Below are 25,820 nucleotides of genomic sequence, written 5' to 3' on the forward strand. Positions count from 1 at the left end.
GATGTGGAAATTATACCTTTAGTGGTCATTTATATACAAGCAAAAACTAAAGTCCTTAGATTTTTAATTACTAGAGGATATGTACACTCTAGTGATAATTAGAAAACACCCACCTCTTGTGGGCAGGAATAATTAATTCCTTTTTATTGTTGAATAAAATCCCATTGTATGAATAGGCTACAATTTTCTAAACCATGCTCTCATTGATATCCAATTGGCATGTTTCAAGTTTGAGATTATTGTCAATAAAGATGCTTTGAACAAACATTCACAAGTTTTTTATGGACATTTCATTTAAAATTAAAAAAAATTAATGTTTATTTTTGAGAGACAGAGAGCAAGCAGGGGAGGGGCAGAGAGAGAGGGAGACACAGAAGCCGAAACAGTCTCTAGGCTTTGCACTGTCAGCACAGAGCCCCACACAGGGCTTGAACCCATGAACCGTTAGATCGTGACCTGAGCTGAAATCAGAGGCTCAACCAACTGAGCCACCCAGGTGCCCATATGGACATTTCATTTAAAAAAATTTTTTTTAATGTTTATTTTTTATTTTTGAGACAGAGAGAGACAGAGCATAAACGGGGGAGGGTCAGAGAGAGAGGGAGACACAGAATCTGAAGCAGGCTCCAGGCTCTGGGCTGTCAGCACAGAGCCCGATGCGGGGCTCGAACCCACCAACTGTGAGATCATGACCTGAGCTGAAGTCGGACGCCCAACCGACCGAGCCACCCAGGGGCCCCTGGACATTTCATTTTAAAGAGTAAATACCAAGGAGTAGAATTCTAGATTATAGGATTGGTGTGTCCTTATCTTTATAAGAACTACCATGTATTTATCCAAAGTAATTGTACCATTTTATATTCCCTGTAGACTATATAAGTTCTACTTGCTCCACACACTCACTGATACTTGACCATATGACTTTTTTTTATTTTAACCTTTTGTGTAAGTGTAAACTATTTTCTCCTAATTAAATAACATTTTTCGGATGAATAATGATGTGAAGTATATTTCCATGGATTTATTGGTCATTTTTTTATATTTATTTGGGAAGTATCTGGTCAAACGCTTGTCTGCTTTTCTATTATTAATATATATATTTCTATTAAAATATTAATAATGTTAGTAATATAAATATGGTATTTATACAGCTTTTGTATATTCTGTATTAAGATACAGAATACATGTACTAAGAAAAAATACATGTACTAAGAAAAGAATATTTTTTTCACAGTCTGTGGGTTGCCTGCTTTATTTTTGTTATTGTGTCTTTTTCTGGAGTTATATATTCACTTTTGATAATTTTTAATATTTGTTTCTTATATTAATGACAGTACTTTTTTGTCCTATATAAGAAATCTATTTAGGGTACAGTTTTGAAGATACTCTGCTATGTTTTCTTAAGGAAATATTATGACTTCAGCTATGAATCATCTATTACCCATTTCAAATTAAATTTTGACTATTGAGTGAAATAAAAGTCAAAGTTTACTTTATTCCCTATGGATATCTAATTGTTATAGTAGTACTTTTTAAAAAGACTTTCCTTTTCTCAATGAATTACTTTCACCCCTTTGTCAAAAAATCAGTCAACTATATATGTGTGATTTTTATGGATGCTATTCTTGCCCTGTTTCTGATTCTAGGGAGAAAGCATGCAATTTTTCAGCATTAAGTATGATGTTATCTATAGATTTTTTTCATAGATGTCTTTTATACAATAGAAAATATTATCTATTCCTAGTTTGCTAAAAGATCAATCCAATGAACGAGTGCTAAATTTTATCACTTTCTCCAAATTTATTGATTAATCATATAATTTTCCCTTTATTCTATAATGTGATGATTTACATTGTTTTTGAAGGTTAAACCAATCTTTCTATCCTGTGAAAAATATACTTGTATAATCCTTTTTATATATTGGTGGACTAAGTTTATAAAGATTTTGTGAAGGTAATATGTCCGTACATATGATGAGTATTGGAATTTTTGTTATTTTTATTTTGTTCTTACAATGACATTATTTGGTTTTGGTATTAGCAACAAAATGGCTCATAAAATGAATTAGGGTGTTTCTTTTTCTTCCTTTATTTCCTGAAAGACATTGAAAAATACTGATAGTTTCCTCTTTAATCTTTGATGGAATTGACTGGTCAAGCCACCGGGGATCAGAGGTTTTTGTGTTTTTCATGTAGTAAGTTTTTTATTAAAATTCCCTTTTTTTAACTTTCACATTTTTTCTCAGTATTGAATATATTGCTATATAGTTAGTTGTCGTTGATATCTTTTTTTTCCTTCTGATATCTGTGGAATCTGTAGTAATGTCCTCCGATTTTTTTTTTTAATTTTTTTTTTCAACGTTTATTTATTTTTGGGACAGAGAGAGACAGAGCATGAACGGGGGAGGGGCAGAGAGAGAGGGAGACACAGAATCGAAAACAGGCTCCAGGCTCTGAGCCATCAGCCCAGAGCCCGACGCGGGGCTCGAACTCCCGGACCGCGAGATCGTGACCTGGCTGAAGTCGGACGCCTAACCGACTGCGCCACCCAGGCGCCCCATCCTCCGATTTTTTTTAATTAAAAAAAAATTGAATGTTTACTTTGAGAGAAGGAGAGAGCTCACATGGGTGTGAGTGGGGGAGGGGCAGAGAGAGAGAGAGAGGAAGAGAGAGAATTCCAAGCAGGCTCCACACTGTTAGCATAGGGCTTCATCTCATGAACTGTGAAATCATGACCTGAGACAAAATCAAGAGTCACAGGCTTAACTGACAGAGCCACCCTGGCGCCCCTCTTCTGATTCTTGATGTTGCTATTTGTGCTTTCTCTTTGGGTTATTTGGTTCTTTTAAAAAAATTGTATTAATATTTTAAATTTTATTTTACTTTTTTGATCTTTTAATCTATTTTAATCTGTTTTTTAGTGATTTCCACATTTATTTATATTTTCCTTTCTTCTGTTTACTTAGAACATGATGTATTTTTATTTGTCTCTAGCTTCTTAAGGTAGATGCTTAGAATTCTGTATTTGAAGATTGGTTCTCAGGGCGCCTGGGTGGCTCAGTTGGTTAAGTCCCCAACTTTGGCTCAGGTCATGATCTCATGGTTCATGGGTTCGAGCCCCACTTCCGACTCTATGCTGACAGCTTGGAACCCGGAGCCTGCTTGGATTCTGTGTCTCTCTTTCTCTTTCTCTCCCCTCCCTGGCTTGTGCTCTCTCTCTCTCTCTCTGTCTCTCTCTCTCTCTCTCTCAAAAATAAATAAATAAACATTTTAAAGAAACTTGCTTCTCTTCTTATATATCCTTTTTATTATAATTCTCTTTATAAACATATTATGAATGTTCATGCCCTTCCCACCAAAATCCATTTGTTGAAATCCTAAATATGCCCAGTGTGATGGATTTAGGAGGCAGGGATTTTGGGGGCAATTAAATCATAAGGGTGGAGCCTCATAAATGGAATTAATTAAAATCTTTGCATTTTAAAAGAATGAGTAGAAAGTAAAATGAATGTAATGTTCCTTAGAAAGGAGCATTCTTGTTTTGTCAGGCTGCTAATGAAAGGGATTATGTCATTTTTATCTGTGGTTGAGCTCAGTCTTGGATTTATTGTGTCATTAGGTAGATTCAGTTCATTTCCAGTTCAAAGATCTTAAAGTAGTAAAACTTTTCCTTATCAGGGTTGTGAGCACTGGTAAGATTTTTCAGAAATCTTTATTCTTTACAACCTAATTAGCAGTTCAGAAACTCCAAAAATATTTTTCTCCTGCTCTCTCTCGCTCTCTCTAGTTTCTCAATCTTTTTCTCTGTCCTTTACATTATAGACAACAGCTTTTTGACTTTCTGAGGGAATTCTCTTTGCTTTCAATCCCTATCCTTGTCTTTCTCTTTCTCACGAAATTCAGCCTATGGTTATCTTATGCGGTGCACTCAGAAGACCTGACACATATTACTACTTTTTCTCTGCCCTTCTTTCCTGCTTCCAGCATTCAGCAGGATGATGCCTTGTACTTGGTGAAAGCCTACGAGTTTTGGGCATCTCTCATTTTCCAGTCCTTGCCACAAATTTGTCTCGTTTCTCTTGCCACCATTGTGCATCTGGCGAAGACCCACAGTAAAAAGATTGTGTATGAAAGTGAGTTGTTTTGCTACTGGAGATCCTTGGTGGGTGCAAATCATCATGACAGTCACAATTTTATCATTCCCATTTTAATAGAGACCACCCTAATCCTCTAGAATAAGAGAGTTGTGTCCATACCATTGCCAGTTTTTGCCCTAAAGTGAGAACTAGAAGTTTAGGCTTATTTACAGAGAAGGCAATAAACTGAAATGCCTAATAATGGAGCTTAGGAATGCAGTCCTACAAATTCTTGTTAAGTATTTGCATTATATGTATTTTCAGTTAGGCACAAAATGTGAGATGGAGATATCCTGCTTAAAAAAAAGAAACTGATAATAGCATTTAGAACATTTTAGTTATTTTCAGGTACAGGAGCAGCCAGAGACACCTAAAAGAATGATGGTGTCTCTTTTAAACACTGAAGGTCTATGTACTGAGGTTTTAATTTATGTGCATTGTCCTCACAGCCTGAGCAGAATAGGATTTTCCTGTGGGTTACAATGCATCAGAGAGACCTATAGCAAATGAGAGATTAATTAAGGGTCAATAGTTTTAATGGAAGCCAGATAAAAAAAAAACAAACTAATATTGTCAAATGTCATCTCTTTGAATAAGTAAGAAAGAGAAAGGATTCACTTATGAGGAGTAGGATGGAAACTGGGCCTTGCAAAGAAGGCAATATATTTAAACCAGAGGATGGGGGTACCAGCATGAGCAATTCCTGTACCTGTAGCTGCAGCAATATTTTATAGGTTGCATATAGTGTTAGGCACTGGGAAGAGTACTAATAAAATTTGCCAAACCTGCATGGTCATTGAATGTGCCAGGGTTTTTTAGTGTCATATCTGTACTTCTGCCTGGAATACCTTCCCATTTTCTTTACCTCTTAACCTGGCCAACTTCTTTTTAACCACTGTGACTCAGCTTAGACAATGTCCCCTGAAATGGAATCTCACTTGATTTACTTGATGGTCACTTGTGCTTCTTCAGTTTCAAGATTCTTTTTTGTTCCTCAATAGAGAATACACATCCATGATGCAAAGTGCACATTTTATTTGATTTCTGTCCCTCTTGCTCATGGCAAGGTCCCTAATACATATTGCATTAGGGATATGCAATATCCCAACATACCCCAACATATTTCAAGTTAATGGGGACAGTAATTATGTCGTTATATATATATTTTTTTCCAATCTCAAGAGATTCTTTTTTTTTTTTTTTACATTTTTATTTATTTTTGAGACAGAGAGAGAGCATGAATGGGGGGAGGGGCAGAGAGAGAGGGAGACACAGAATCTGAAACAGGCTCCAGGCTCTGAGCTGTCAGCACAGAGCCTGATGCGGGGCTCGAACTCACGGACCATGAGGTCATGACCTGAGCTGAAGTCGGAGGCTCAACCGACCAAGCCATCCAGGCGCCCCAAGAGATTCTTTTTATAAAGGAAGACCTCTGCAAAGTAACCTCTTTTTTCAGAAAGAAATAAGAGGTTTGAAGCAAAGTGAACCACTCAGGAGAAATGTTGGCTGAGTCCCAGCCCTACAGGCCTTTCTCTTTGTGATCCATTCTGAGATCAATGTGTTGTGATAGGCAGCACTGGCATCCACTGTGGGTATGACAGGACACACTGAATCCAGATGAGGGGAGGTCCATAGGTTCTCTGATTTTCTTCCTGTCTTTTATGGAGAGGAACTGCAAGGCAACCAAGCCATTATCTTACCACTGCTGTTCTAAAGACTCTTTAATAGTCAAAGTTATATGAGAGAATACGAATCTCTGTGTTTCAGCTGAAGCTCTATTCTTATACTTCAGAATTGTCCATTATTTTCAAGGATTATGAAATCCTTGAAAAATTATGAAATTTTCCTTATCACTTTATTATAACAATTTTTAAATACAAAGAAAAGTTGAGTGGGAAGTATGGAGTTAGTTTTGGGAAAAATTTACATTTATGAAAGTCATCTAGGCTAACATTAAAAATAAGTGCTGAATATAATGGATTTCACTGCTTATGCCCAGGTGAGCTAGGGAAAAATAAATTCTGTATTAAAAAAAAAGATATTTTTATCAAAAATGACCCTGAATCATGTAGATACGTATTTTTTTAAAAAATGCAAAATCAGGGCTCCTTGGTGGCTCATTTGATTAAGCGTCCAACTTCAGCTCGGGTCATGATCTTGTTGGTTTGTGGGTTTAAGCCATGCATCGGGCTTTGTGCTGACAGCTCAGAGCCTGGAGCCTGCTTCAGATTCTGTGTCTCCCCTCTCTCTGCCCCTTCCTGGCTTGTGCTCTTTCTCTGTCTCTCTCAAAAATAAATAAACATTTAAAAAATTTCCAAATCAGAACACAGACACCAAACCAGGTAAAACTCAGTTATAGAGTGATGAAGCAATGAATCTTGGAACTGAGGAAGTGCATGTTTTACCATGAGCATGGTAAAACAATAAAAACAAAAACAGCCTCTCAATGAGTTAGCATCTACTAATATCAATACTCTTGGCAAATCTGAAAACTGATTATTATCCTTATTTTACACTTAAATCTAAGGCTTGGGAAGCTAAATAAGTTGTTTAAGGTAACTTAGTTGAGTGTGTATTTATATTCAGATCCATTTGCTTTTAATACCCATTCTCCTCTAAATATTTGTCACCCACTCCACTGTGAGTTACTTACCCAAGCATAGAATGTACATGTTTACACTTGTGTAGTGAATAGTAAATGAGTAGTATAGTAGGTTATAAACATTTGGACTTCCAAAATAAGTAAGGTTTCTAGATAGGGATATATTTCTACATAAAAATATATAAGATACACAAGAATACTTATTTTCAATAGGAAAGTCAAAAAGAAAGTATATAGGCTCTAAACAAAAGACAGTGCTCCCTATGGAGAGTTAACCACTGCATTAAGAAACTTTATTCTATACACAATATCCAAATGGTAAATATAATTCACTTAGCATAATATTATTTTTCCACTTCACAATGTCTCTGAAGCAAGGAATAGGATAAGAGCTTTCAAAGCTTACAATGCTCTTAGAAACCATTCCTCTGGTCTTTTCTCTGTATACTCATTTGTCTTGGTGTCTCACCCAAACTCAGTGCTTCAACATCCTCCGTGTGCCAATCACTTCCAAATTTCTATCTTCAGATCAGACATCACTTCCACATTCCAGGCTCATATATCCACTGTCTCCTCAACAGCTTCTTTGGAATATCTAATTAAGTGGAAAATATCTAATTGAATATTTAACTAAAAGCCAGTTTAAAACTGAACTCCTGATCTGAAAACAAAACAAAACAAAACAAAACAAAACAAAAAGTGCGCTCCATTCCTAACCATCGTTAGCAAGGTAGAGGCTACTCATTTTTTCCCAGCTAATTGAGCTGGATCAAAAACATTAAATTTTACTGAGTTTTTTCTCTTATATGTCAAATTACATTTTCCAGTAAATCCTGTTGATTTTGACTCTATTCCTTCCCTTCTGCACTATTACTCACTGAAGCCACCACAATATCTTGCCTGGATCATTACAATAGACTCCTAGCTATTCTAACTTTTACTCTTATTCCTCCCTAGTCTGTTCTGCACACAGAAGACCAAATGACCCTTATACTATCAGGCCCTGTCACATCACTGCTCTGCTGAGAACCCTCTTGTGGTCAAAGCGCGTAAAACAGCTAAGACCCTTGCAGGACCTGGCCCTGGCCCTCCTGACTTTATCTGTTACTTGTCCTTCCTCCCTCACTCTGCTCCAGCCACACTGGACCCTTTCATGCCAGGTCTACTGTATCTGTAGGCCCCCTGCTCTAGCTGTTCATTCCAGATGGAAAGTATGCAAGAATATATGAAATGGCTAATGTGAAATTTCCTCACATCTGTCAAGTTGACCTCATCTCTCTCCTCCACAAAGCTTAACCCAACCATTTTATTTAATACTGAAACTTACTCCTGACTCTCTTCTATTTTTTTCCTCTTTTTTTCATAACACTTACTACCTTCTAATACATTATATAATTTACTTTTCGATTACACTTAATTTTATTATCTGCTCCCACTTCAAAATATAAGCTCCACAGTGAAGGTGTCTATTTCATTCATTGTTGCAATCCAATTATAAAGAATAGTGCCTGGTACATAGGAGGAACATACAAGTATTTTCTGAGTTAATACTGTGTTGCCTGAGGAGTCTAAAGATGTGATACTCCAGGGACTATTCAAGATATAACTAATACTTCAGTCTTTTTAAATAAAACTTATGCCTGGTTTAAAAAATTCTAAATTAGCATACTAATTAGCTGCTAATGAAAGTATATATTAAGAATGAACCAGTCCAGTGGCAAAACTAAAGTTAAAAGAAAAAAACATGCTATTTATTTTACCGTTATTCCTACCTGAGTGCAACTACCAGTATGTAAACTTATTTCAGGGTCTAGCCAATTTCCTTGACTTAAATCAAACATATTGCTTCAAATATTTCTTAAAATAGATAACTGGAGAAATAAATAACTGTAATAATACCTTTCTTTTAACAAGATTTATAACAATGTCACTTGATCTAATAGACTTTAAACACCATCTACAGCAGATACGCTGTTTTATTTGAGGTGTGTCTGATGGTCATATGCACTCACCTGTCTTCAGAGATTTAGTAACAGTTTTCTCTTACTATCATGTCTCATACATTGTCTATCATTTCCAGTTACATTGGTGAAGTCTGTCTTGACAAAAATAACAATCCATCCTGAATGTCTACAAAATCCAAAGACAAGAGAACTTACTCTTATTATGATGGTGCTGTATCACTTTAAGCAAATCAAACAACTTCCTCAACAAAAACAAAATATATTTTGCATGTTGCCACACCCTTGCATGAACCCATGCTCATCTGTGAGTCTAGATGTAATGTCAACACTGTTTCAAATGCAAGATCCTAGGCAACTCTACCTGTCATTGTCATGTAGGACAAAGCTCATTCAATACTTCTTGAAAAAATATCCATTAATACTACTAAATACTCAACACAATCAATTTTTTAATCACCTACCATGTGTCAGTCACATTTCCAGCTTCTATTCTATGTTTATATAGGAGCTGTTAGTTACATTTTTTTTAATTGGGTATTAAGAGATTATTAATTTTCCCAAGATGGTTAAACTGGTAAAAGATTTCAGGAGTCTGCCTTTGGCCTTTGAGTTCATTTTATACCTTCTTCCTAGCCCTTTGGTGAGTAACAGAAAAGTATTGTGTTATATCTTTTAAAAGGCTACTCATCCCCCTTTAAAGTCAATAACCAGGATTTCTTTTGTTTTACCAACCAACTTACATAGTAGAAGAGACAATAACAGTAGAATCTGTGGCCATTCTCCAGGAAGTTATAAATTTGAAAATTTAGAAAGTCTAGGAGTAATGTTTACTTCAGAGTACTACTTATCAATTTTTGTTCATCTCTAAGGATATACTGAGTCCTAACTATGTTGTAGGTATTATTTGCTAATCTTTAGAAAATAAAATAGTAAACACAATTTCAGACCAGTAGATAGAAGATTTAGAACACTACTGCCAGAGAAAATGTGAACATAAAATATCAGAAAATCCATTTGGTTCAATATCTGGTCCTAAATAATTAACCATTATCCAGAGGGATAGTACATGCTTTATATCCTTAAACATTTCAAGTCTTAGAGTAATCAAAGCTATATTGTTCATATATTTTTATTCATTTGACAAGTCAATACAACTTCATGATAAGAATTTTTTATATTTTCCTTAGGTAACAATCTTTCAGAGAAATTGTTCATCTTTATTGTCAGTGTACTTTGCATTTGCCATAAGCTGTTCATTTTAAATTCCTTCCCGCTTGCCTACTAATTAAGATGTAACTCCATCAATCATTATTATCTGACAACATGCCTTCTTGCCTTTTTCTAACTTGAAAAACAATGCTCATATTTGTTTTTATGACATTTAATCCATGTTCACATGATCTCAATATGGCTATTTCAGCCAAAACTAAACCAGTTTCATTTCATAGCATACTGAAAGCAATATGCCTAGATAATTGAACTTTTTTCACATTTAAATAGCTGCTTTTGGTTTTATGTATACAGGGTCAGTAAGTCATAACTTCAAGTGTATTTTTTATTTTGAAAGAGTGAGCAAGGAGGGGTCACTGAGCCCATTTTGGGGCTCAATCTCACTAAGTGTGAGATCATGATCTCAGCCAAAATCCAGAATTGCACCCTTAACCAACTGAGCCACCCAGGCACCCAAAGTCACAACTTCTTAATAGGAAGTTTTGTTTGTTTGTTTAATCTTTAATATTTCTAAGTGTTCATGTTCTCAAGATTATTGATTATCATCACAATCCTACTTACCTGTTCTTTAAAAAAAACATATATTGTCTATAGTAGGAGGATTTCTCAGCAGTCTCAAAAGTCTTTGCCAAGATGCAAATAAACTATCTACATTTTTAAAAAAAAAAACTTCATGGCAATTCTTCGTGTGTGTGTGTGTGCGTAACATCACTATTTGAACTAAATTCAACTTAGACTTTTTTCTGCTCAACTCTGTCAATGTGTTAATATTTTCCCTTGCCTCTCTATTAAGTAACTTGGAAATTAACTCATTTTTGGAGGCATGCTCCTTAGGACCAAACAGGCTTTGGCACTCTGAAAGAACTCGATGGCTTTTCTAAGCAGATTTCTTATTTTTCTTATGCTTTTTATAAATCATACCAATATTTTCCATATTCAAGAGAGGATTACTTGCCAAGAAATGAGATCTTTCCTTATCCAAATAGTTGTATTTAACTAGAGTGAAGTACTATTATTGCCAGGCACTATGCTATATTATACAGGGGGGTGGAGAAATCAGCAAGGTATCTCTCCTGCCCCTCAGGAGAATTTAGCACAAAGAAGGGAAACAAGAGGCACAAAATAGTTTGTTGATTGGGCACAGTGCATATAATTGAGAAAAAAATCATGACTGCTACTCATATCAAGTGTAACTTAGTTTAATTTCCTACATCCCAACAATCCTTTCGAGCACTGAAGTATATACAGAGATGAATAAGGTCCAGTGCTAGCCTTGATATTAACAAACAAAGATACTGATAGACAAAAGTGGGGAATTGGATATGGGAGATATGATCTTCTACATCTCAGATGTATGTTATGAGGAGGAGAGATAAAATTACTGTAGGGAGCAGTGGTACCTAATTTAATCCAGTGACAGGGAAGACTTCCTCCAGGAATTAACATTTAACTGGAGACCTGAGGCAGGAGCAGGAACTAGCCAAATAAAGGGGGATGTGTAAATATGGGAATTAGGGAAGAGTTAGACAGTGTTTTCTGCAACATTGCAGAGGGGAGGGACAGAGAGAGAAAGACAGAAAACAGCTGGTACTGGAGAACTGATGCATGTGAACAAAGATGATGGTTTGAGTTGAAGCAGAAGATGTAGCATGAGAATGTTTGTGTTCGCCTGTGTAGATGTTTGTATACATGCCACATCATTGAAAGCACCACTGATTTAGAAAACAACACTAATTTACTGAGTCATAACATTCAGAATCTAGGTACCTGAACATACAAATGAAACAAAATACCAAGAACAAATTATTAAAATGACTAAATGGATGGAGAGTCAGGAAGCAGTTGTTTCCTATTCAGCACCTCTGGGACGTCATTTGCGATAAATTGGAAGGATTTGAAGAAATGAGCTGTTGTTAACAAAGAAAGCTTATCTGACTCACTGAGAGTTTTGAAAAAACATAACTTAACAGGATTCTGCCCATGTCAGATTTATCTAATTCGGGAGAAAAAGATTAAGGCCTGAAAAATTGGATTTATATAAAGCTCTGCAGTTATATCGTGATATGTAACTACATCGACAACCACACAACTCATTGAGCTTCCAACTGTTTGGACTCTACCAAAAATTCAAGACCTGAGGTACCCTCAGTTATGGCATAGGGTTAAGTTGTATTTAATTCATGTTCATTCACACTCATGTCTATAGCTATAACATTTTGCAGAAAAATGACATTTATAAACATAAGCAGCACTGTAAGATCTTAAGAAAGCAACCAAATATTAAAGGTTTTCTGTTATACTTTATAAGACAGTAAGAGAAATGCACACATTTCTCAGATATTTTAGCCTCAGTTACAGCCAAAAAGACATTTTACACTAACTTTTTTTTTTAAAATTAAGGTTTATTTATTTATTTTGAGAGAGAGAGAGAGAGAGAGAGAGAGAGAGAGAGAAAGAGCTTGAGCAGGGGAGAGACAGAGAGAGAAGGATAAAAAGATTCCCCAACAGGATCCACACTGTCAGCACAGAGCCAAATGCAGGGCTCAAACTCATGAACTGTGAGATCATGACCTGAGCTGAAACCAAGAGTTAGACACTTAACTGAGTCACCCAGGAGCCCCTACGCTAACTTTAACCAGAAAATTCAGATTCTCAGAAACCCTATGTTCTCAGTGTGTGAGTTTCTCTGCTTGCACGGCCTGACATTGAGGCAGTTGACATTATTTTATCCTGGATTGCTTTCCTACGTCTTCTGCTTTGCATTTCTCTTCCATAGCCCTGTATCTATCTCCGTATGTTTGGCCAGCTACTTGGGAAGTTTAACTACCTACATTCTTTTTTTTTTTTTTTTTAATTTTTTTTTCGATGTTTATTTATTTTTGGGACAGAGAGAGACAGAGCATGAACGGGGGAGGGGCAGAGAGAGAGGGAGACACAGAATCGGAAACAGGCTCCAGGCTCTGAGCCATCAGCCCAGAGCCTGACGCGGGGCTCGAACTCACGGACTGCGAGATCGTGACCTGGCTGAAGTCGGACGCTTAACCGACTGTGCCACCCAGGCGCCCCTTAACTACCTACATTCTTAAGATAAGCCACAAAATTAGATAGAGAAAACCTTTAAGGATGTGGAATGTATGTATATATTGGTGTACGTGCACACACAAACACATGATATATACATTTGTACATTTTAAAAATACAATTAAAAAAACATTTTTTTATTTGAGCCTGGGTGGCTCAGTCGAGTAAGCGTCCAACTTTGGCTCAGGTCACGATCTCATGGTTCGTGAGTTTGAGCACCGCATCAGGCTCTGAGGGGACAGCTCAGAGCCTGGAGCCTGCTTCAGACTCTGTGTCTCTCTCTCTTTCTGCCCCTACCCTGCTCAAATTCTGCCTCTCTCTCCCTCAAGAATAAAATAAACATTAAAAAAATTTTTTAAATATAATCTAACACTACTTTTAACAGTTTTCTCTGGGAATTTCCTAGACAAAGATGCACATTCATTTTAATAATTGTATAAAATTCTATAATATACCATTAATTATCTATTTTCACATCAGCAGAAGTGTTTCAGATTTTTTCCAATCTAAATAATTATGTGTAGGTATTTATATCTAAGTGTTTTAAAATATAAGGTAGATTTAAAAATATAGGAATGCATGGCAAAGAATTTGTGTATTTTAAAAACTACCAGTTATTGCTACTTTCCTTTCCTTAAGGTACTTGCTCCCATCAACAATGTATGAAAGTCATTATATGCCCCAGAAGTGATCCTAATTTTTCTTTTAAAGCTTGTTTAAATGATGAGAAAAAACGGTAGCTAGTTGGATTAGTTTTCATTTTCCTGCGTATTAATAAGACTGAACAAATGTTGAAGTGCTTATTGCCGAATTATATTCACCCTTTTTTGACTTTATTGTTCACATATTTTATTAGTGTTTCTACTGAAAAATTTCTTTTAAATGTGTAGAAGAGGGGTGCCTGGGAGCTTCAGTCAGTTAAGTGTCAGACTTCGGTTCAGGTCATGATCTCATGGTTCATGAGTTCAGGCCTCATGTCTCCATTCTGCTCTAAGAACAGAGAGCCTGCTTTGGATCCTCTGTCTCCCTCTCTCTCTGCCCCCTTCCAGATCATGCTCTCTGTCTCTGTCTCTGTCTCTCCCTCTCTCTCTGCCCCCTTCCAGATCATGCTTTCTGTCTCTGTCTCTGTCCCTCCCTCTCTCTCTCTCTCTCTGTGAAAAATAAACATTTAAAAAAATAAATAACTAGATAAAAGATGTAGAAGAATTTATATACAGGGAAGATGTTTGCCATTTTATTTTTTTACTTGAAAGTAGTTTTTCAAGCCTATACTTTTTCTCATGTCCAGTACCTCCTTTGGCACTCAAAATATCAAATTACTGTTTTGTCAAATATGATTTTCTTTTACCTCATGAGGTCTGGTAAGGTATCTTACTTGAAAAAGTTTACCTGAACCCCAGTTTTTATTTTATTTTAGTTTTTTGAGCCACAATTTTTAAATAATTTTTCTTTTGTGTACTTTTATTTCTTTTGAATTAAAGATTTTATTCTGTCTGGAAAAGCAAAATAATTGACACTGAGTAGAGGATTAACATTGTTTCCTTTCAGTGACAGCTGGTCAAAGTAACACCTTGAGGAAAAACAGGTTTAGGAAGCAGACCACTTGGTTGTGACCTTTCACAATCCGTTTTGTCTGGTCTCACCTTGTGGTCATCATTTAAAAACTGGAATTATAATATCACCTAACACTTGGGTAGTTTCAAGGAATGAATAAGATTATTCTTGGGGCACCTGGGTGGCTCAGTCAGTTAAGCATCCTACTTCAACTCAGGTCATGATCTCATTCATGGTTTGTAGTTCTAGCCCTGTGACAGGCTCTGTGCTGACAGCTCAGAGCCTGGAGCCTGCTTGGGATTCTGTGTTTCCCTCTGTCTCTGCCCCTCCCGCACTCACGCTCTGTCTCTCTCTGTCTCTCAAAAATAAATAAAAACGTTAAAATTTTTTTAAGACTATTCCTTATAAATTACTTACACATTATAAATAATAAATATAAATTATTTTTAAGTACACCACATTTTTCTAAATTAGTCACACAATGCCGTATCTCAAGTTTTAATCTAAATTTATGTATTTTATGAAGGCTTTTTATCCTGCTTAATAATTTGTCTTCTCCCATGTAAATGTTACTCCATTTTGTTAATAATATTTTTATAATTATGTTTTCTGTAAGATATGTGCCCTACGAAATCATCATTTTCAAAACTTTCACAAATATTTTGATTAATTTATTTGTAAATTACAACAACAGGAATAATGAAAACAAAACCAGACAGAAAAATCAACTTGAGGCCAAATTTAATAACTAGTCTACACTTTTATACTTTAAAATAAATTGAAATAATATTCCCTAACTCTTCACAAATGTAATCATTTTGGTTATTTGCTTTTCTCTTGCAAATTTCTATATTTTTCTTATTTTATATGAGCAAATTCTGGATGTCTATTTACTTCACTGGCTTTTAAAAATTATTAATATTTGTTTAGATTTATTTATTTATTTATTTATTTATTTATTTATTATTTATTTAATGTTTGTTAATTTTTGAGAGACAGAGAGACAGAGTGAGAGCGGTGGAGGGGCAGAGAGAAAAGGAGACAGAATCCGAAGCAGGCTCCAGTCTCTGAGCTGTCAGCACAGAGCCTAATGCAGGGCCTGAACCCATGAACCATGAGATGATGACCTGAACTGAAGTCAGACACTTAATTGAGCCACACAGGTGTCCCAATATTTGTTTAATTTTAATATTTCTGTTATATGTATTCATTTAATGTGCATTAATGGTTTCTTAATTCCTCTATTTTTTATTAATTTTTAACTTCTTGAATATTAAACTACTTCACTTTTATTTTTCTAATTATTAAAGTACATAAAATTTATGCATTTTTTCTCTCATTGAAAAGCAGTTTTGTCGCATTCAAAAAAAGTTTTTTGAATGTTTATTTATTTTTGAAGGAGAAAGAACATGAGCAGGGAGGAGCAGAAAGAAAGGGAGACAGAATCCAAAGTGGGCTTCAGGCTCTGACCTGTCAGCACAGAGCGCGATGCGGGGCTCGAACCCACAAGCTGTGAGATCATGACCTAAGCCAAAGTCAGATACTTAAACAACTAAGCCACCCAGGCACCCCTGTTTTGTTGCATTTTTAAAGTATTGATATGAAGTTATTTTTTTCCTGTTATTCAACTTCTGAGTAACTTACAGTTCACATTTGTTCTCTGGGTTATTCAGAAAAAAACCACATTTTTAAAAATTTATCATGTTTTTAATTTCATGTTTTCTTATTTTTAAATCTGATCAATGAATGTGTGCTGTCATGTAGCTAATTTTATCATGTTAAACTTTTCTATGTGGAGATACACATACACATGTACATACACAAACACATATGAATGAAATATTTCATGGATAAAAGAGGTATTATATATATACTTATATATAATACATATATATGTATATATATATATGTATATATATATATATATATATATATTTGCCAAAATAAATAACTTTACATTGAAAATTAGATATTTCCTAATTTTGGATATTTGGTAGATTAAGATTAATGTGAAAGCCATCCTGCTACAAACATCTAGAAATAATGAATCCAATGTAGCAAATGTCATATAAATACATTGTTGAGCTTTCACCTAAGAAAGCTTTAAATGCTCAAGTTAGAAACACAGACACAAGGAAACCCTGGGGTACATGATACCTAACTTCATTCTGGAGCTGCTCTGGGTGGTGGAGAAAGAATCAGTCCTGGTAAGTAGGGAATTAAGACACTATCAATGACTTTGGGGTTCTATGAGATCTGAATACACAGTAAAAGGGTAGACTAAAAACAAATCTACACTGTTTGAAAGAAAGTCAGAGACTATTTCATTTCTTCCAGGTCTCAAAGTAAAAGAATAAAAATCTGTGAGAAATCTAAAAACAGGACAAAAGTTCTACATGGATCGAGATTAAGTTACACTGGCCAAAAGGTAAAGTTCTTTCCATCCTAAGATTATAACTTTTAAATGGCTTCTGGGATGGTAAAATTTCAGTGGCTCTGACAGAGGCAAAAGTCATGCTATTCTAGATAACTGTATCTCTCACTGAAGTCACAAAGGAATTAAGTGGAAATAAGAAGCCACACAAAAGATGTGGTCATAACTTAAAAATTCCAAATCCCTTTATTAAAGCAATCCATGTTGAGTAGGAGAAAGCAGACACAATTAGAAGAATTAGAACCCTTCAAGTTTGAACTGATTCTTGAATATATGAAAAAGAATATTAAATAGATGTGTTTAAATTATTTAAATTCATTAAGGCATCTAAACCACAAAGTGAGAACCAGCTTCTGTAAATACTGTGAAATACTAATAAGGCTTTCTGAAAAGTAATTACACATCATATGTATATTGATAACATACACATATAAATTGGTAACATCTGCATGTTATCAATGAGGTAGTAATTCAAAGAGAAAGTAAAGAGAATTGTGAACAGGATGATAAATCTGAGGAAATTACAAAAATGTTAAGGTGGGTGTTAGATAAAATGAAAAGTCCGAAAAATTCAACTAAGAAAGAGATTCATGTAGTTATAATAGAAGGAACCAAAAATGAAAGATGCGATATTTGAAAGAATAATGGCTTAGATTTTTTTTCAAGAATTGATAAAAGACATAAGACTTCAGAATCATAAAACACAGCGAGAGTCAAGGAAGACTTAGAAATTCCATTAGAAAAAAGGAATGTTTACTTACAAAATAAGGAATAGAAAGGCAACAAATGTTTCAAAAGAACAAGAGAATTCTGATACACCTTCAGCCTTGTATTTGAAATAGTGAGATGGGCACGTCAAAACTCAAAGATTAACATAACTAGAAGACATTCTTGCTGTGTCACAGCTACATCACACATTTTTGCATTGTATTTTTTGCTGAATCATCTGCCTAGATGAGAGGTAAGTACAGCAGGTCTAACCAGAGCCTACCTCCAAATCATTCCAGACATTCTTGTGACACGAGCATCAAGGCAATTGATAATTTGTGAAAAATATGCTTGGAATTATTGTTCTGTTTCATTTTATGGTTAAAATCACCTAGATTCATTACTTCTTATTTTCAATTTTGTCCTTTTTCTACTTTTGTCCTGATTATATTTTCTTACCAGGCCATGTTAATGTAGATGGCTTTCTAGTCTATGGATGATTCTCTTCTTATCACCAAAGTTTTACTGAATCTACATCTATGCATTAATGCACCAACATTAAATTATGATTTGTGCCATGCTCATTCTAAGAGCAAGACATTGTGCTTCTAGACCCATTTCCCTACAGAGTGAGAACTTAAGAAATCTGTACTTCCTTCCACCCCAAACCCCCGAGATTGTGTTGACATAGTTTAGAATTATTTGGTCCTAGCTATAAATATTCCAACTCTATTTTAAGAATATTAGTGAACACATACCTCAAGTTCTAGTCATATTTTCATCCTACATTTCTATTTGACTAGATTTATTGTATATATTGATTATATATTAGAATGCATTTTACTTGGAGTACAGACTGTGTCTCTTTCTTAGAACACACAGTGGTATATTCTTTTCTTCGAGGTTTTCTCCTCAAAGAGTAACACTTCGTACAGAACCATTTTAAAATTATATTTCTTTTCTTTAACAGTCATTCATCATTATTTTATCATTTTCTAGTTGCAGTACTGCAAATGAGAACTTTAATGTTGTTTTGGGTTCTTGTTTCTTTGCCAATAATGTGTTCTTTCTATAGGTAACTGGGTGAAATTTTCTCTTTATAATTGAAGTTCAAAGGTATGTCTAAGATATAGACTAGTAAATTTCACTTCTACAGACTCAGCAAACACTTTCTTTTTTTTTTTTTTAATGTTTTCTTAATGTTTATTTTTGAGAGAGAGAGACAGAGACAGAGTGCGAGCAGGGGAGGAGCAGAGAGAGAAAGGGAGACACACAATCCAAAACACTTTCCAGGCCCCACCTGGGCTGTCAGCACAGAGCCCGATGCTGTGCTGGAACTCACACACCACCAGATCATGATGTGAGGGGAAGTCAGGAGTCTTTGGCTTAACCACCTGAGCCACCCAGGCACCCCATCAGCAAGCACTTTCAACATATATTTAAGTCTCCTTGTTCTTCAGGTTAGGAAACATCATTTATAGTAATAAATACTAAAATATTCATAATTGCTTTCCTTCTATGTTCCCTGTGTTTCCCAGTTTGGAATTTTTATTATTTAAATGACTAGTTTCCTTGACTTGTCCTACCACTCTTCATTTGTGTTTTATTATTTCCTTTTTAATGTTGATTGATTCATTCATTCATTGCTCTTCAGAGGTGTTTATTAAAAAGCACACTTGCCCCTAGGCCCCTGGTTCTCATGGCTGGAAGCATCAGAGATGCCTCTGTAGGGTCAGAGGCACAGCTTTACTTTTATATTTACACTTTCTGACAAGGGCTAAAACAAAGACCAAAGGGGTTTCTCCTTCTAGGGACCGTGGAAGCAGGAGGCTGTAGAGGCAAGTAATGGGGGCAGAGGCTCCCGGCCAAGGAGTTCCTGCTGTCAGAAGAAGTGTCCAGTGTCCACTGTCCCCACAGCAGCAAGTGTTTCCCCTCTGAGATCGGTCATTTGAGTACTGGGGGACAGGCAGGTGCTGAGGTATTCTCTAGTCAGCACTGAGTGAAGAAAATGCACATGGAGGTCTGTGCAACTGCCAGACCTCCTTCCCCTTTCTGGACAGTAGCTGTCTCACCTTCCACTCTCACTGTGGGCAGATGTAAGCTGCATGAGGTCTTCCTCCCCCAATAGTCATACTTGAAGAGAGGCAGGGACTAGGCAGCGACCTGCGCCTCGCTGCCAATCCTTGACCTCATGGTGGGTGGGCTTGAGTCCAGGAGAAATTGGAGAGCGTGGCTGGTGGGAAAAGAGCTCTGCGCTTCTTCCCTTATCCCTGTCCCCACTGCTCTGACACACAGTGATCCCTGGGCCCCCTGCCCACCGGAAACCAGGCCACAGGGTGCCCCACAGTACTGGTGGACAGGGCTAGTCTGCCAGAAGCTCACAGCTTGGGACCCCTGCGCCTTTGCCCCCACCTGTGGCCCTTGGGCTCCTATTATTTCCTTTTTCAAGTCCTCTGCTATGATTTTTCCCCATTTGATATTATAGGATTTCAATTTGTTCTTAGCAGAGGTCCTCTTCTACAAATTAATTTTTGCACTCTAGTTGCATCATTTTGATGTTTCAATCTTTCTTATTAAAATTTTTGTTTTGTGCTTTTATTGTGTTAGCTCCATAGTTATTCATCTTGATCTTTGTCCTTTTCATGGCTCAAAATCCCTACAAGACTTTACATATATGTCTTTAAACCTCCTCTCGGATCTGTATTTCTTCAACATGCATACAAATCAGACTCTTCAGTCTAGTATCTTGTGGTGTAAAATAAAGGGCACTGCTGCGGTTTTGTTAGTTTTTGCTCTGCATTTATTTCATTGTGTTTATTCATTCTTTCAGTGCACTTGTGTACTTTTTGCTAAGATGTCAAAGACAGCCTTCTCTGTTCTGTGTTGTTTTGTTTTTGTGTGTTTTGTTTGTTTTTTCTGTGTGTGTGTTTTGTTTTTCCTAGATGTACAGGGAAAAGGCATTCAGGAAGACCCACATTTTAAAACTAGTTCATTTCACACAAGCAGTTCACTTCCAGATCTACCAGCATTAGCAAGTCAGGAACGTTCTCCAAGTTATTCCCGCAACAAACCAGCTGGTGGAGACTCCTGGACAGTTCAAAGGCCCCTGACAGCTGGACTCTTCTAGGGAGCTATGAATTTCCTGGTTTTTGTCCCAAAGGGCAGGCAGGAATTTTTCTCTGCTGCTGTTCCTTTTCCTCTCACCCAACACTCTGAAGTTAAACCTCACAGTAGATAAGTAGAAGGAAATGGTGCTCTGTTGGCCTGCCTCGTCTGAAAAGATATTGCACAGCTCCAGTTACATAGCATTTGGAGCACACCATCTGCTGGACTGTGATAATTAGCCCAGCTTGGATACTGAAATCTGAAGCTCTCTAAATTTTGGATAATGTCAAGAAAAGGGAGAGAAAAGAATAAACAAAACCAAGAAGCATATGTTACCAAAGCAATGGAAAGTTAAATGATGGAGGGCCAGGACTGTACTCAATATCATTCCAAAGAATACATGCCTTTTCTTGATCAATCTTATTTACAGATTGTAATAAGTTCCAATTTTTTACATCTACTGGGGAATATTAGTTTTTTTTTATTTTATTTGTCTTAATATCCTATCTTAGGAAATGAGAAGTTCAAAGGAATTTCAGTGATGATGAAATAAATTAATAGAAAAACTAATGATCAATCTCTTATACCTAGTCTTCTATTTTGTTCAGCTGTTAACACAAATAAAAAGAAAAACAAAATATATTTAATAAATATGAATCACATGTTTACACAGTCATAATTTGGCCTCTCTTGTGCACCTGTTTAAGAATTATTATAGGAAAGTTTATATGAGCAAATCATGCAAAATGGCCCTTTGCTCTAGCATAAGAAAGCTTCTAGCCTTCTGTCTAAAATATATCAAGTCTTAAACGCACCTTTGGATTACTATTTGAAAACACAGATAGAAACATTGTAAAACCATCAACTTCTACATTTTGAAATTCAGTACCAACACAGATATAGACATTGTGTTAAGGGCTAGCGTTGTATAATAAAACTTACATAGGCTTTGAATTTGGAGAGTCTTGGGCTGAAATACCAAATTCATTGTTTACATAAAGATTGATTACATTATTTGTTTAGACTGTAGTTCCCAAGCACCACACGTATTTTGTTTCAGTTGCTCTAGGATGGGATACAAATGGTTCACAGAGGAGTGACCATATAATTTACCGTTTGCGCTGGATCATTTTTGAAAGTGAATGAAGTGGCATTAACATTTAAGCCCAGGCAAATCTGACTGTGTGGTCAAACACAGAGTACAACTGAAAAGCCTTGCCTTACTAATTTTGAGATCTTAGGCAAGGTGTTCTAAAGTGGACATGTGAATACCTTTAGAACACATGTTCTAAAGTGGCTCATAAGGCCTTAGGGAAATCAAATTAAAAGACTGAATTAAAGGACACTATTGATAAAAACAAAGTAGTATTTTTAAATGTTCTTCTCTTCTTGTGCATTATGAAATAAGCAGAAGAAATTAGTATATGCTACCCATGTGCCTACACAGAACAAATCTACTCTAGCAGGACACTGCTGTTCTTCTTCCTGTTGTGTGCTGAACACTCACCTAATCCATAGCTGCTCCTTCTCTAGAAGGTTGTAAAAATGGTAAATTTGATGTAATACCCTCATTGTAACTCAGAAGATATGTTTTGGTCCATAGAGAAGTGGTGAGAATGCTCCTCACACTGTCTCTTGATCCAAAGGAGCCCTGTGTATGCTCTCAACATCATCACGTCTTCCATGGTAACAAAGTCCTTTATAGAGAGTCTCAAATATGGTCCATGATGGAAGAGCAGGTTCACTGCCCTCCTTTCTCACTCTTCTCTTTCATAGGACACATATACAGACCATCTCACTACTGCTTTGTTCAAATAAATAAAACAAAATGTATACATAAAAATTTGGGTAGGTAGAGATCTACAAGTTAATCACACCAGTTGCCCAATGTCCACATGTGATCATTCAGATCTGCACAGCTAAAATACAAGTTACATGACTTTGTTTCTGTTTTTGTTTCTGACCTCATTTTCAGGTCAAGAGACTTTCTTTCGTTAGCTTATGAAAGAAAGATCCTGGTATATTAAAAAAACTAAAGTGTAACCAGTCTGACTAGATTATTGTATGAAGGGCCTGACTTGTTTGCCAACCCCATTTGAGTTTCTGCCTTACCTAGCCCATTCAGTTAAAATCACGATGTGCTGGCTGTACCACAGGACAAACCCTGTCCTGACTGGGCATCAAGTGAGGATTTGTGATGCTGCTGAAAGTGTTGTGGTGGAGGTGTAATCGGTGACTTCAACCAGCTTATTGCTCCAGCGTTATCTAATCCTTAGCCTTCAGTCTTCAGTTAACTGTTCAAGTTAAAGTTCCTTTCTAGAACTGAATATATGCTGTCCCCAGCAGTCAAGTCATGGCCCCCAGAACAGCGCAAATCTGAACCACTCTAGTTCTCTAGGTTATTCCATCTCTAATCACTCAACCTATAACTAAATTTCTCTCCTTAAATGACTAATCCCCCAAATTCATTATGTCACTGCCTGGCCCAAATCCATTCTCATCCTAGAACCTCCTGCTTATCTGCTCAAAACATGGGATGAATTTCTTTGGATGGCATAGCTTTTGTGACCCATGGCTAAGTTCATGTTGAATCATTGGGTACTGTGTTTTGGAGCAAAGGCTGCTTCCTTGGAGAGAGAGCATCTGTGATACTGTGGCTACAGCATTGCCCCTAAGCCTTTTATCTGATTATAAGTGGTCCTTTTCTCCTCCTCTCAGCAACACAGCTAAGGGTAAAACAGGAAAGACCAGAAAAAGTGAGGCCAAACCCTTGACCAAAAGACTATTCAAACATATGCCCTTTCAAGTCACTTCATGAGCTCTGCCCATGATGTTATCTGATGAACAGTGAAGCAGTTATGTTTTGTGCAAGTAAACAAGTTTATAGCCTAATGTATGCCATGCCAGTCCAACTGGTATTCTCTGCTATGATGAAAACTTGAAAATGCATCTGACATTGGGGATGAAATGCCTTATCTAATCTGCAAGTAAGTCTAATGTGTCATCTACAAGTAAATCATCAGACATATGTCCAAACAACTACAGGAAGCAGTTACATGGCTCTTTCTAAAGAAGGGGGGAGAAATGAAAAGCGATGAATAATAAAATTCCAAATGTGGACACTTGTAGAATAGGAAAGATGTTAGTGTTAATCTTGGGTCACTATGGCAGTCCTCCTGTCTTTGAACTATTTTTCTAATTTTCATTTCTCAGAATTAGAACCCTCAAAATTCTATGAAAGAGAGCTCCTCCTAACCAAAATATGTAATTACATAAATAAATAATGTAAAAATTGGTGAAAACAAAAGAGAAATTAACTGAAAAGATAAGTTTGCATATGTATTATCTGTGGGGTCTTTTTAAGTTTATTTATTTATTTTGATAGAGGTAGAGACTGGAGAGGCAGAGAGAGAGGGGGAGAGACAATCCCAAGCAAGCTCCACACTCAGCGTGGAGTCCAATGTGGGTCTTGATTCCACAACTATGAGATCATGACCTGAGCCAGAAACTAAGAGTTGGATACTTAAACAGCTCAGCAACCCAGGTGCTCCTGTCTGTCTGTTTTTAAATCAGATGATTTCTCAAATCACACAATTAATGAATGGTCAGGTTGGGTATGAACTAGATTATATAACTGGCTTTCTTTATCAGTGAGGCTTTTGAATTTTATACTATTATTTCATGAAGTGTTAATATTGCTTCTTATGGCATTTTTAATTATTTCAATAGGAAGAAAAGATTACTATATATTTATCATTGCTAATATAACTATCTTAGTTGTGACTTTAATTTTGTCTAACTCCAGGAACTTGTCCATTTAGGTATCTTTATATCCATAATATAACTTATTATCAGAAAATACTTCTGAGAGGGGCGCCTGGGTGGCGCAGTCGGTTAAGCGTCCGACTTCAGCCAGGTCACGATCTCGCGGTCCGTGAGTTCGAGCCCCGCGTCAGGCTCTGGGCTGATGGCTCGGAGCCTGGAGCCTGTTTCCGATTCTGTGTCTCCCTCTCTCTCTGCCCCTCCCCTGTTCATGCTCTGTCTCTCTCTGTCCCAAAAATAAATAAACATTGAAAAAAAAATTAAAAAAAAAAAAAGATGGGTCTACAGTAGCCTTAGCTTTAAAAAAAAAAAAAAAAAGAAAAAAGAAAATACTTCTGAGAGAATTAGGTGACTGTGGGAAAAAAAAAGGATGAGAGTAGGAACAAATCAACTAGACTACAAAATGCAGAATGGTAGGCATATACTTTTGACACTTCCCTCTAATATAGCTAAAGATACTGGCTATAAATGTGTGTTTTGACAAAATATTTCTTCAAATGAGTCAGGCACTGTTTGAAGCAATGTTCTCATTTCTTCTCATTTAAAGGCACTTTGTTTCACTATCACATTATTCTCCTAAACATGTCATTATTCTATCATGTAACAAATCTGGATCCTATACATATTAAAATTAAATTTGACCCATATTTGCTGAGCATGTTCTGAGTTCAATTATTTATTATAAACCATGGAGATCATAAAGTTCAGTAGGGTTCAGTTATTTCCTTCAAGATCCTATAATACTAGAAAAAAAAAACCTAATAGGAAAAAATCTGTAAACTAATAAAAATACAAAATGAATTAGGAGAGAAATAACAAAGTTTAATAAGGTTTTTGTGGATGAATGAATCTCCAGCTGAGGAGGGGGGATTAAGGAAATTTTTATAAACACTAGGATATTTAATGTAGGACATGAAAGATGGTTAGATTCTGGGAGGAAAGTCATGCTGGACAGAGAAGCCAACAAGCAGTGGCATGATGAAGTAAAACAAGGTCTCTCTTCAAGTAATGACAATTAGTATTTATTTGTACTCCCAAGCATCGACTTTAGTAAACAGCTTATGAAAAAGTGCTTGAATGATTAAAGAAAGCCATGAATTTGTGTACTGGTTTATCATTTCTCAGAGTGACTTGGCTTTCTGCTTTTGCTTTCAGACAAAAATAGATTTTCAGGAAAACTATTTT

This window comes from Lynx rufus, unplaced genomic scaffold, assembly GCF_022079265.1.
Source record: "Lynx rufus isolate CCGP_SWC_20201006 ecotype Redwood Valley unplaced genomic scaffold, mLynRuf1.p SCAF_8, whole genome shotgun sequence".
NCBI classification, from domain to species: domain Eukaryota; kingdom Metazoa; phylum Chordata; class Mammalia; order Carnivora; family Felidae; genus Lynx; species Lynx rufus.